This window comes from Macaca mulatta, chromosome 16 (genome assembly GCF_049350105.2).
Source record: "Macaca mulatta isolate MMU2019108-1 chromosome 16, T2T-MMU8v2.0, whole genome shotgun sequence".
In the NCBI taxonomy this organism is placed as follows: domain Eukaryota; kingdom Metazoa; phylum Chordata; class Mammalia; order Primates; family Cercopithecidae; genus Macaca; species Macaca mulatta.
In genome coordinates this window covers 68,317,528-68,330,218 of record NC_133421.1, presented here as the reverse complement: position 1 = coordinate 68,330,218, position 12,691 = coordinate 68,317,528, and the positions used below count along the sequence as shown (strand labels likewise).

At 45.6% G+C, this 12,691-nt stretch overlaps 1 protein-coding gene across 1 annotated transcript in view; it reads left to right on the top strand.

The window, feature by feature from the left end:
• Nucleotides 1-12,454: 12,454 nt before the first annotated feature.
• The window catches only part of MPP2 (MAGUK p55 scaffold protein 2), an 84,256-nt gene continuing 84,019 nt past the window's right edge, over nt 12,455-12,691 (top strand). Inside the window, exon 1 of the mRNA XM_015119829.3 lies at nt 12,455-12,532. The gene's annotated coding sequence lies outside the window, so the exon portion shown is untranslated. The remainder of the gene's footprint in view (nt 12,533-12,691) is intronic.

Here is a 12,691-nt window from a genome sequence, read left to right as displayed (position 1 = left end):
CACGTTATGGGCTGCTTACAGTGAGCTGGCAACAGTCCTGAGCTTCTGACAGCCATTATTTCATTCAATCCTCCTAACCCTTTACGGGCACTTTTATGACCTGTTTTTCACAGATGACAAAACCAAAGCTCAGAGATGAAATGATTTGCTCAGGCCACAGAGACTGGGTGAACAATTGAGGCAGGGTTTGTAGCAGATTTTGTCGGATTCTAGAGTGGGATTTTGAGCGATCATGGGACCCCTCCCTCCAAAGGTGCCCGCATGTTCACCTGGACCCATCCCCCACCGCCTGCCCTTCCACCCCGCCCTCTACTAGTAAAGGGGGCTATTTGTGCAGGATGGTCTGAGTCTCCCTGTTGCTTTTCTTCTGCTTGCACAGTAGCATCTGGGGACACGAATGTTATGTGCAGGAAACACGCGAGGGGAGAAGAAAAGACACACACACAATACCTTTATCCCATGTAAATGGCAATGCAGATATAATAAGCAAATGACATAATAATAAGCAAATTGATATAATAAGCAAATTGCAATGAGAAAGGGAGAAGGGAAAAGATATTTACACTCAACAATGGAGGATTCACCACCAGACTGGGAAGCAACAGCAACAGCCTGGGCTCCAGAGTCGGCCACTTGTCCGTGCACAGACGAGGAGCGGTCTCGTGAAGCTTCGGCGCAGTCTGGGACCCTAACTCTTTTGTAATGAGTTGTTTGGCATGAGGTCCAGGCATGAAGACCCTTCATGACCAGGCTCAAGGAACACAAAAAGGTCAATTTGTTTTTGGGATTGTCTGTTGTTTTTCTTATATATATATGTGTGTGTGTGTGTGTGTATATATATATAATTTTTTTTTATTTTTTGAGATGGAGTCTTGCTTTGTCACCCAGGCTGGAGTGCAGTGGCACGATCTCGGCTCACTGCAATCTCTGCCTTCCTGGTTCAAGTGATTCTCCTGCCCCAGCCTCCTGAATAGCTGGGATTACAGGTGTGTGCCACCATGCCTGGCTAATTTTTGTATTTTTAGTAGAGATGGGGTTTCACCAAGTTGGCCAGGCTGATCTCGAACTCCTGACTTCAGGTGATCCACCCACCTTGGCCTCCCAAAGTGCTGGGATTACAGACGTGAGCAACCGCGCCCAGCCTTGTTTTTCACTAACTTATAGGAATAGATTGAAATAGAGATTTCTCCAAAACAGCATTGGATGAATGCCTCAAGGGGCTCACATAGCCCCTTCTGGTACTTGGTGACCATTGTTTGTGTCCATGTTCAGCTGAGTTCAAATTTAATATTTAACTTTTCCTCCACAATGACCTAGGATGTGATCCCATACCAGGCACAAACCCCAGAGACTCTCCTGATCTGTCAGTAGCCACCCATGGGTGCTTATTTTACAGTAGGAGGATGGCTTGCCTAGGAAGCCAGGAATTTATCTTTAAGTGACAAACACTTTTTGAAAACTTACTATTTTTCAGGTTCTGTTCTAAGCACTTTAGAAAAAACTTTTTTTTTTTAAATGACTTTTTTTGGCAGAGTGCTGTGGCCCATGTCTGTAATCCAGCACTTTGGGAGGCTGAAGCAGGAAGATCACTTGAGGCCAGGAGTTTGAGACCAGCCTGGGCAACACAGTGAGATCCTGTCTCAACAAAAATAGGCTGGGCGCGGTGGTTCACGCCTGTAATCCCAGCACTTTGGGAGGCCGAGGCGGGCGGATCACGAGGTCAAGAGATTGAGACTATCCTGGCCAACATGGTGAAACCCCGTCTCTACTAAAAATACAAAAATTAGGTGGGCTTGGTGGCGTGCCTGTAGTCCCAGCTACTCAGGAGGCTGAGGCAGGAGAATCACTTGAACCCAGGAGGTGGAGGTTGCAGTGAGCCGAGATCGCGCCATTGCACTCCAGCCTAGCGATAGAGTGAGACTCCGTCTCAAAGAAACAAAACAAAACAAAACAAAAAATAAATACTAATACAAATTAGCCGGATATAGTGGTGCATGCCTGTTTTCCTAGCAACTAGGAAGGCTGAGTTGGGATGATCGTTTGAGCTCAGGATTTCAAGGGTACAGTGAGCTATGACTGTGCCACTGCATTCCAGCCTCGGTGATTGAGATCCTGCCTCCAAAAAAAAAAAAAAAAAAATGTTTTTTAAAGTAACATAAAGTTGGCTGGGTGTGGCAGCTCATGCCTGTAATCCCAGTGCTTTGGGAGGCCGAGGCGGGCAGATCACCTGAGGTCAGGAGTTTGAGACCAGCCTGGCCCAACATGGTGAAATCCCCTCTCTACTAAAAAAAATACAAAATTAGCTGGGCATGGTGGCGGGCGCCTATAGTCCCAGCTACTCGGGAGGCTGAGGCAGGAGAATGGCGTGAACCTGGGAGGCAGAGCTTGCAGTGAGCTGAGATCGTGCCACTGCACTCCAACCTGGGCGACAGAGCGAGACTCCGTCTAAAAAAAAAAAAAGAAGAAGAAATAACACTGATTTTACGCCATCTCTTCCAGAAAATAGAACAAGAGAAAATACTCCTCAGTTCATTTTATGAGGGCAACATTACCCTGAGACCAAAACTAAACAAAGATATTGTAAGAAAAAAAAAACCTACAGATCAATATCTTTCATGAACATATACGTAAAAATCTTCAACAAAATGTTAGCTGGCCGGGCGCAGTGGCTCACACCTGTAATCCCAGCACTTTGGGAGGCCAAGGCAGATGGATCACTTGAGGTCAGGAGTTCGAGACCAGCCTGGACAATGTGGTGAAACTCTGTCTCTACTAAAAATACAAAATTAGCCAGGCATGGTGGTGTGTGCCTGTGGTCCCAGCTACTTGGGTGGCTGAGGCAGGATAATCGCTTGAACCCAGGAGGCAGATGTTGCAGTGAGCTAAAATCGTGCCACTGCACTCCAGCCTGGGCAGCAGAGTGTGACTCCATCTCTAAATAAATAAATAAGCCAGCCGGGCGCGGTGGCTCAAGCCTGTAATCCCAGCACTTTGGGAGGCCGAGACGAGCAGATCACGAAGTCAGGAGATCGAGACCATCCTGGCTGACACGGTGAAACCCCGTCTCTACTAAAAAATACAAAAAACTAGCCAGGCGAAGTGGCGGGCGCCTGTAGTCCCAGCTACTCGGGAGGCTGAGGCAGTAGAATGGCGTGAACCCGGGAGGCGGAGCTTGCAGTGAGCCGAGATCTGGCCACTGCACTCCAGCCTGGACGGCAGAGTGAGATTCCGTCTCAAAAAAAAAAAAAAATTAAAAATAAATAAATAAATAAATAAATAAGCCGAGCTCAGTGGCTCAAACCTGTAATCCCAGCACTTTGGGAGGCCACGGCGGTTGGATCGCCTGAGGTCAGGAGTTCGAGACCAGCCTGACCAACATGGTGAAACCCTGTCTCTACTAAAAATACAAAAATTAGTCGGGCATGGGGGCGTGTGCCTGTAGTCCCAGCTACTTGGGAGGCTGAGACAGGAAAATGGCTTAAACCCGGGAGGCGGAGGCTGCGGTGAGCCGAGATCGTGCCAGTGCACTCCAGTCTGGGCAACAAGTTGAGACTGCATCTCAAAAAGAAAAAAATATTAGCCAACTGAACTCAGGAATATATAACAACAACAACAAAAAAATGTATATGCTACAATCAGGTGGGATTTATCCTGACAATGCAGGGCTGGTTCAATATTCAAAAATTGATCACTTGGCCGGGTGCGGTGGCTTATTCCTATAATCCCAGCACTTTGAATGTTCATTGTTCAGACACCATTGTTGGGTCTAGGAATCTATACATGTGTTAAAGCTCATAAAGCTGTACACCAACAAAATGGTCAATTTTATTTTATGTTACTTTATTTTATTTATTTGTTTTTTGAGAGGGAGTCCATTTTGTCGCCCAGGCTGGAGTGCAGTGGCACGATCTCGGCCTGCTGCAACCTCTGCCTCCCAGGTTCAAGTGATTCTCCTGCCTTAGCCTCCTGAGTAGCTAGGACTATAGGTGTGTACCACTACCTCCCTCGATCTCCTGACCTCGTGATCCGCCCGCCTTGGCCTCCCAAAGCGCTGGGATTACAGGCGTGAGCCACCGCGCCCGGCTATTCATATACAAAAAGAGAACTTCAACCTAAACCTCATATCTTATACAAAAATTAGCTCAAAAGGAATCATATATCTAAAAGCAATGTAAAATAATAAAACTTTTAGAGAAAAGTAGGGGAAAATCTTCATGACCTCAGTGTAGGCAAATAGTTCTTAGATTGGACACCCAAAAGCGTGAGTCACAAAAGTAAACAACTGATAAATTGGACTTCATCATAAATAAAAACTTTTGTTCTATGAAAGACAGGGAGCTTCAGAGGGAGCTGAAAGTGACAGCTCTGTGGGGTGAGGCATGGGGCTCACCTGCTGTGGACAGGCACTGATATCTCACTCCCTCTAACCTGCACGGTATGTCAAGGGATAGGGAATTGCTTTCCTCCTCCTCCTCCTCCTCCTCCTCCTCCTCCTCCTCCTCTTCTCCTTCTTCTCCTTCTTCCTCTTCTTCCTCTTCTCCTCCTCCTCCTCCTCCTCCTTCTTCTTCTTCTTCTTCTTCTTCTTCTTCTTCTTCTTCTTCTTCTTCTTCTTCTTCTTCTTCTTCTTCTTCTTCCTTCTTCCTTCTTCCTTCTTCCTTCTTCTTCCTCCTCCCCCTCCTCAGGAGGGGATCACTTCAGGTCAGGAGTTCTAGACCAGCCTAGTCAACATGGTGAAACCCCGTCTCTACTAAAAATACAAAAATTAGCTGGGTGTGGTGGCAGGCACCTGTAATCCCACCTACTCCAGAGGCTGAGGCAGAAGAATCTCTTGAACCCAGGAGGCAGAGATTGCAGTGAGCCAAGATCTCACCACTGCACTACAGCCTGGGCGACAGAGCAAGACTCTGTCTCAAAAAAAAAAAAAAAAAAAAAAGCAAATGCTCATGTTAATTGATAAAGAAAAATCATTTGACAAAAATTCAAAATCCACTCGCAATTAAAAAAACAATACTCTTAGGCCAGGCTGGGTGTCTCATGCCTATAATTCCAGTGCTTTGGGAGGCTAAAGCAAGAGGTATTGCTTGAAGCTCGGAGTTCAAGACCAGCCTGGGCAACATAGTAAGACCCTGTCTCTACAAAAAAAAACCTGTCTTTTCTTTTTTTTTAAAGATGGAGTCTCGCTCTCTTGCACAAACTGGAGTGCAGTGGTGCTATCTCAGCTCACTGTAACCTCTGCCTCCTGGGTTCAAGCAATTCTCTGCCTCAGCCTCCTGAGTAGCTGGGATTACAGGCACCTGCCACCACACCAGGCTAATTTTTTGTATTTTTAGTAGAGACAGAATTTCACCATATTAGCCAGGCTGGTCTTGAACTCCTGACCTCATGATACATCTGCCATGGCCTCCCAAAGTGCTGGGAATACAGACATGAGCCACCATGCCCAGCCAAAAGTTTTTTTAATTAGTTGGGCATGGTGGTGCCTGTAGTCTCTGCTACTTGGGAGGCTGAGGCGGGGGAACTGCTTAAGCCCAGGAGTGTGAGGTTACTGTGAGCCATGATCACACCACTGTACTCTGCCTGGATGAAAAAATGAGACCCTGTCTCTAAAAAAAAAAAAGAAAGAAAGAAAAAGAAGAAAGAAAGGCCAGGGAAGGTGGCTCACGCCTGTAATCCCAGCACTTTCAGTGGCTGAGGCTAGAGGATCACTTGAGGCCAGGAGTTCAAGATCAGCCTGGGCAACATGAAGAAACCCCACCTCTACTAAAAATACAAAATTTGCTGGGCATGGTGGCACATGCCTGTAATCCCAGCTGCTCAAGAGGCTGAGGCATGGGAATTGCTTGAACCCAGGAGGCAGAGGTTGCAGTGAGCTGAGATCGCACCACTATACTCCAGCCTAGGTGACAGAAGGAGACCCTGTCTCAAAAAAAAAAAAAAAAAAAAGACAGTGAGTGTGGTACAGGTGAAATGATAGATAGCTAGGCCAATGGAACAGACTAGAACGTACAGAAATAGACCCATGCAAATATGGCAAATTGATTTTTGACCAAAGTGCAAAGACAACTGAATGGAGAAAGGACTCCTAGAACTGCCAGCATAGTCAGGACACAGAAGGACTGTATCACTCCGACGGACCCCCTGGTGCTATCCCTGTGTGGTCACTCCTCTCAGCCCTAATGTTTGCACCCACTACCATCACTATAGTTCTATCTCTTAGGGAATGTCATACAACTGGAATAATACGGTATGTAACTCTTTGAGACAGGCTTTGTCCACTCCTAATGCCTTTGAGATTACTCCAATTCGTTCTGTGTATCAATAGTCCATTCCTTTTTATTGCTCAGTAGTAAATATCCCAATATATTAATGTGGTTTACTCAGTTACCCATTGAAAGATATTAGGGCTGTTTCCAGTTTGGATCAACTATGAATAAAGCGGCTATAAACATTCATGTGGGCATATTCATCTCTCTAGAATAAAAAACCCTGGAGAGAGTTTTCTGGGTCATATGTAATTGTGTGCTTAACGTTAGAAAAAGTGCCAAAATGTTTTCCAGGATGGCTGTACCATTTTGCATTCCCACCATCAGTGGACCAGAGTTCTAATTGCTCTGCACCCTCTCAGCACTTCAGATTGTCAATATTTTTTATATTACCCATTCTAATGTGTGGATAGTGGCACTTCGTCATGGTTTTAATTTGCATTTTCCGGCCGAGCGTGGTGGCTTGCACCTGTAATCCCAGGACTTTGGGAGGCCAAAGTGGGCAGATCACGTTAGATCCAGAGTTCTAGACCAGCCTGGCCAACATGGTAAAACCCCATCTCTACTAAAAATACAAAAATTGACCGGGCATGGTGACGCATGGCTGTAATCCCAGCTACTCAGTAGGCTGAGGCAAGAGAATTGCTTGAACCCAGGAGGTGTAGGTTGCAGTGAGCCAAGATTGTGCCACTGCACTCCAGCCTGGGTGACAGAGCAAGGCTCTGTCCTGAAAAAAAAAAAAATTGCATCTTTCTATTGTCTAATGAAACATCTAATGATGTTGAATATCTATTCATGTGCTTATTTGCTATCTTTATGTCCTCCTTGGTGCAGTGTCTGTTCATGTTTTTTTTTTTTTTTTTTTTTTTTTTAAGTGGAGTGTTGGTTTTCTTATTGTTGAGACTGCTTACTCCATCTCATCTGGAACCTAATAGCTTTTTAAACTGTCACAACCATATGAAGTAGATATTATTGTTATCTACATTTGACCGATGACAAAACTGAGGTCCCTAGAGGTTAAGTAATTTTCCTAAGATCACACAGCTAGTCAGTGGCCAACCCAGTCATCCTAGCCCCAGAGTTTATGGTCTCAGCTGCAAGTTCCACAGCTTCAGTACTATAAGGGAGCCCTGGCAGGTCAGTGCCGAGAGCTCAGGGGACAAGAACTTCTCCAGGCCCTTTAGACTTGGAACGAGGGCATTGGTGCCCTTGCCCTCGTCTGCTATTGTGATGGGTGTTTCAGCAGCTGTGTGCCGCCCCCCCCCCCAAAAAAAATGCCCATCGCACGTTCCAGGTAACATCTGTTGACTACATCTCAAGTCATACAAATCAGAGGCAAAATGAAGTGTTTATGCCCCTACATTATCAGTCATTGGTGAAAGCCGCTCCTAGGGAATGGGGAAGCCCCAGGCATTTCCAACGTGATGCAGACAAATTGGTCCTGGCAGTCTGAGGGCACTCCTGTGACTAAAAGATTCCTTCATTCACACGGTCAAGAATGGCTCATTTTTTGTACAGCATGGTGACTATAGTTAATAGTTAATAATACTCTACTGTATACTTGAAATCTGCTTAGAGTGTAGATCTTAAGCATTCTCACATAAGAAAAAGTAACAATGTGAGGTGATGGATGTGTTAATTTGATAGCAGTAATTTTACAATGTATACATATATCAAATCATCACATTGTACACTTTAACTATATACAATTTTATTGTTAATGATACCTCAATAAAGCTGAAAAATGGCTCATTTTCACATTTCCATTTGACATTGCATTAAGGGTCACGGAAGGGGAAAAATAGAGGAGTGAGAGGATACCCACATTCCTTCTAATAGCACATTTTGGGAGTGGCACACATCACTCTTGCTCACATCCATTGGCCAGAACTTAGTCACAAGAAGTCACTTGGCTCAAGGGAGACTGGGAAATGTAGTTTTTAGCTGGGAAGCCATATGCTCAGCTAAACTCTATTGTAAGGGAAGAAGGGGAAAATAGGTACTGGGGAACAACTCACGGTCTCTTTACTTAGAGTGATGGGAAAGAGTGAAAGGAAAAGATGGGTGAGGTAAGGTGACAGGTTCCCACTTCCAGGCAGGGGGTTGAGGGAGGAGGAGGCTGTATGCTGAGGTGAAGGCCACTTTCACTGTGGTAAGAGACAGGTGAGTTTGGAGGCAGAGAAGACAGAAACTGGGCTGACACGAGGGTTGGGGAAAATGGAACAAAACAGGCCAGGCACGGTGGCTCACACCTATAATCCCAGCACTTTGGGAGGCTGAGGTCAGGAGCTCAAGACCAGCCTGGCCAACATGGTGAAACCCTGTCTCTATTAAAAATACAAAACTTAGCCAGGTGTGGTGGCAAGAGCCTGTAATCCCAGCTACTCAGGAGGCTGAGGCACAAGAATCACTTGAACCCAGGAGGCGGAGGTTGCAGTGAGCTGAGATTGCACCACTGCACTCCAGCTTGGGTGACAGAGTGAGACTCCATCTCAAAAAAAGTGAAAAGAAAAAGAAAATAGAGCAAAACAGAGGCCAAGAGCCTTCTAGCTAGGCATGGCCACGTGACTAAGTTCTGGCCAATGGGACAGGAGCACAAGAAGCAATGCAGCTTCCTCATCATACTCTTTATTTCCAACTTGTAAGTTCAGGGGTACATGTACATGATGTGCAGGTTTGTTACATAGGTAAATATGTGCCATGGTGGTCTGCTGCACGAATCATCCCATCACCTAGGTATTAAGCCCAGCAACCATTAGCTATTCTTCCTGATACTCTCCTTCCTCCCCAGCTTCACTTTTTTGGTTGGCTTGTTTGTTTTTTTTTTGAGATGGGGTTTTGCTCTGTTGCCCAGGCTGGAGTGCAGTGGAGCAATCACAACTCACTGCAGCTGTGACCCCTCAGGCTCAAGCAATCCTCCCACCTCAGCTTCCCAAGTAGCTGTGACTACAGGCACGCACCACCATACCAGGCTAATTTATTTTTTATTGTTTGGGTAGAGACAGGATCCTGCTATGTCGCCCAGGCTGGTCTCAAATTCCTGGGCTCAAGTGTCCTCCCGCCTCGGCCTCCCAAAATGCTGAGATTACAGGTGTGGGCCAGGAACCTGACCTCTACCATACCCAACTCTTAAAGGGCAAAATGCTTGCCCTCTACTTCCTTGTTTCTCATCCCTGTGGCCTGGAATGTGAATGTGGGGTAATAAACACCCTTTTCTTTTCTCTTTTCTTTTTTTTTTCTTTTTTTGAGACGCCAGGCTGGAGTGCAGTGGCTCAATCTCAGCTCACTGCAACCTCCACCTCCCGGGTTCAAGCAATTCTGCTGCCTCAGTCTCCTGAGTAGCTGGGATTACAGGTGCCCGCCACCACTCCCGACTAATTTTTTTGTATTTTTAGTAGAGATGGGGTTTCACCATGTTGGCCAGGCTGGTCTCCAACTCCTGACCTCAGGTGCCCCACCCACCTCGGCCTCCCAAAGTGCTGGTATTACAGGCGTGAGCCACCGCGCCTGGCCAAACATTCTTAAACCATGTAGATGGGTGCATAATCTTGGAGTAACAAGATAGATGGTGCTTGGGCTCCTTGTAGATCAGAGGCACCATACCTCCTGGCTGCCAGCTTGGTCTCTTACATGAGAGAGAAATAAACATCTATGATATTTAAGCTATTGCTATTTGGTATCTATTAAGGCAGGTGCAGGAATATCTTAACTAATATGTTCACAAGTTGACTGATTCGATAACCTAGGAGCCCACCACGTGCCAGTATCACATCAGATGCCAGGAGCCACGAAGACACAAGTCCACAAGGGCCTGGTGAATAAGGGAGCCGACTGTGTCTGACATAGGTCAGAACTGTTCCTCCTTGAATCCATACCTCTTTCAGGACTTGAGTTTCTGCACCTACAGCACAGGCCTCTTGAGACTGTTGGGCCCTTGAAAAAGTTTTGGATTCAAACAGGAGCTCATCTGAGAACAGGAGCACTCATGTGGAGGGGATGTGCACAGAACTCCCAGGGGCTGGAGCCCAGGGACCCTCACAGTATCTGATTTCAGGCTTCGCAACACACACCAGCATTTTATTTTTATTGTTTTTCGTTTTTGTTTTTGTTTTTTTTTTGAGATGGAATTTCGCTCTGTCACTCAGGCTGGAGTGCTGCGGAGCGATCTTGGCTCATTGCAATCTCCGCCTCCCAGGGTCAAGTGATTCTTCTGCCTCAGTCTCCTAAGTAGCTGGGATTATAGGCACGTGCTACCACCATACCCGGCTAACTTTTGTATTTTTAGTACAGACAGGGTTTCGACATGGCCAGGATGGTCTCAAACTCCTGGCTTCAGGTGATCCGCCTGCCTTGATCTCCCAAAGTGCGGGGATTATAGGCATGAGCCACTGCAACCAGCCTATTTTTATGGGTTTTAAAAAATTCTTTGGTTGCTATTTAAGCCATTAAATAGAAATACCCTTTAAACATTCAAACTATATTGGAAATATATAAAGTACTGGAGAAGCCCTTGTTTTGGTATAAACAGGTCTGAGTCATTGACCAGTGTTTTGAAAAAGTCAGTTTAAGTAGGCAGTCATAAAAACACATACAGGTCTTAGTCACTTTGTTTTGACTTCAAACACAAAATACACATTCAGGCACAAATTTTTCTTTGGGTATCTTGACTCAAATCCGCCTTTGACTTTCTTGCATAAATCACACCCACAATCCTATAATTTGTCACCTATTATTTCCAATTTATTTAAACTTAAAGACACTTGTGAAGCAATCTGATGTAGCACACGTCTAGATTTTTAGGATTTTCCCTTAATAGTTTATCTTTCACACCTAATTCAACATGTCAGCAAATCTCTTTGTGTATTACTTCCAAAGCACTTAACGTAGTTTGCAAGGAAACAATTCTTTATGCACTCATATTTCATCAGTTTATATAATATTTAATTCAATTATATGATTACAATGACGAATACACCTGGCATAAACAGGCTAGGGACACATCCAACCAACAGACAACTCAACCCAGAGGTAGTTGAGTTCTTGCTTTTCTAGACCAGGAGTCAGCAAACTATAGCTCTGTGGGCCTGTTTTTGTACATTCTATGGGTTAAAATGCCTTTTAGGGGCCAGGTGTGGTGGCTCACACCCGTAATCCCAGCGCTTTGAGAGGCCAAGGCAGGCAGATCACTTGAGGCTGGGAGTTGGAGACCAGCCCGGCCAACATGGTGAAACCCCGTCTCTACTAAAAATACAAAAATTAGCCAGGCGTGGTGGCATGTGCCTGTAATCCCAGCTACTCAGGAGGTTGAGGCAGGAGAATCTCTTGAACCCGGGAGGCAGAGGTTGCAGTGAGCTGAGATTATGCTGCTGCACTCCAGTCTGGGTGACACAGCAAGACTCTGTCTCAAATTAAAAAAAAAAAAAGCCTTTTAGGCCAGGCACAGTGACTCATGCCTATAATCTCAGCATTTGGGGTGGCTGAGGCCCGAGGATCCCTTGAGTTCAATAATAATGAAAAGAATGGCTTTTAAAGTGGTTGAATCTGTAAGCGGTTAAAATAAACTAAAAAAAATTTTATGACATGAAAATTACATAAAATTCAAACTTCAACATCTGTAAGTAAAGATTTACTGAAGCACTACCATGCCCTTTTTTTTTTTTTTTTTTTTTTTTGGTGTATTCCATGGCTGCTTTCAAGCTACAGTGGATGAACCTAACGGTGTCAATAGAAACTGTATGGACCACAAAGCCTAAAATATTTGCTATCTGGTCCTTTACAGAGTTTGCCTACCTCTGTTCTAGAGCGAAGCCTGAGCCTTGAGCACGCACCACACCATAGGTATCTGTTACTGTTTTGCAGAAGCTTCAGGTAAGAGGGAGGGCTCCTAGGGGAGCTCCTACCATCAAAAGTGAAAATCCCTTCCTTCTTGGCATTGCTGTTTCCTAAACCCACGCCCCACTCTTCCCAAGGTAGCTTCATGGTTTGCTTCCTCACTTCCTTCCTGGGCTCAAGTGATCCTCCCACCTTGATCTCCCAGCACACTGGGATTACAGATGTGAGCCCCTACAGCCAGCTCTCATTTTTCTCTATAGCACTTACCAGACATATTTCATGCTTATTTATTTATGTATTTATTCATTTATGTGAGACAGATTCTCACTCTGTCACCAAGGCTGGAGTGCAGTCGCACCATCTCGGCTCACTGCAATCTCCGCTCCTTGGGTTCAAGTGATCCTTGTGCCTCAGTCTCCCGAGTAGCTGGATTACAGGTGCCCGCGACCGCGCCTGGCTACTTTTTGTAGTTTTAGTAGAGACAGGGTTTCACCATGTTGACCAGGCTGGTCTTGAACTCCTAACCTCAGATGATCCACCTGCCTCGGCCTCCCAAAGTGCTGGGATTACAGGCGTGAGCCACCGCACCCAGCCTC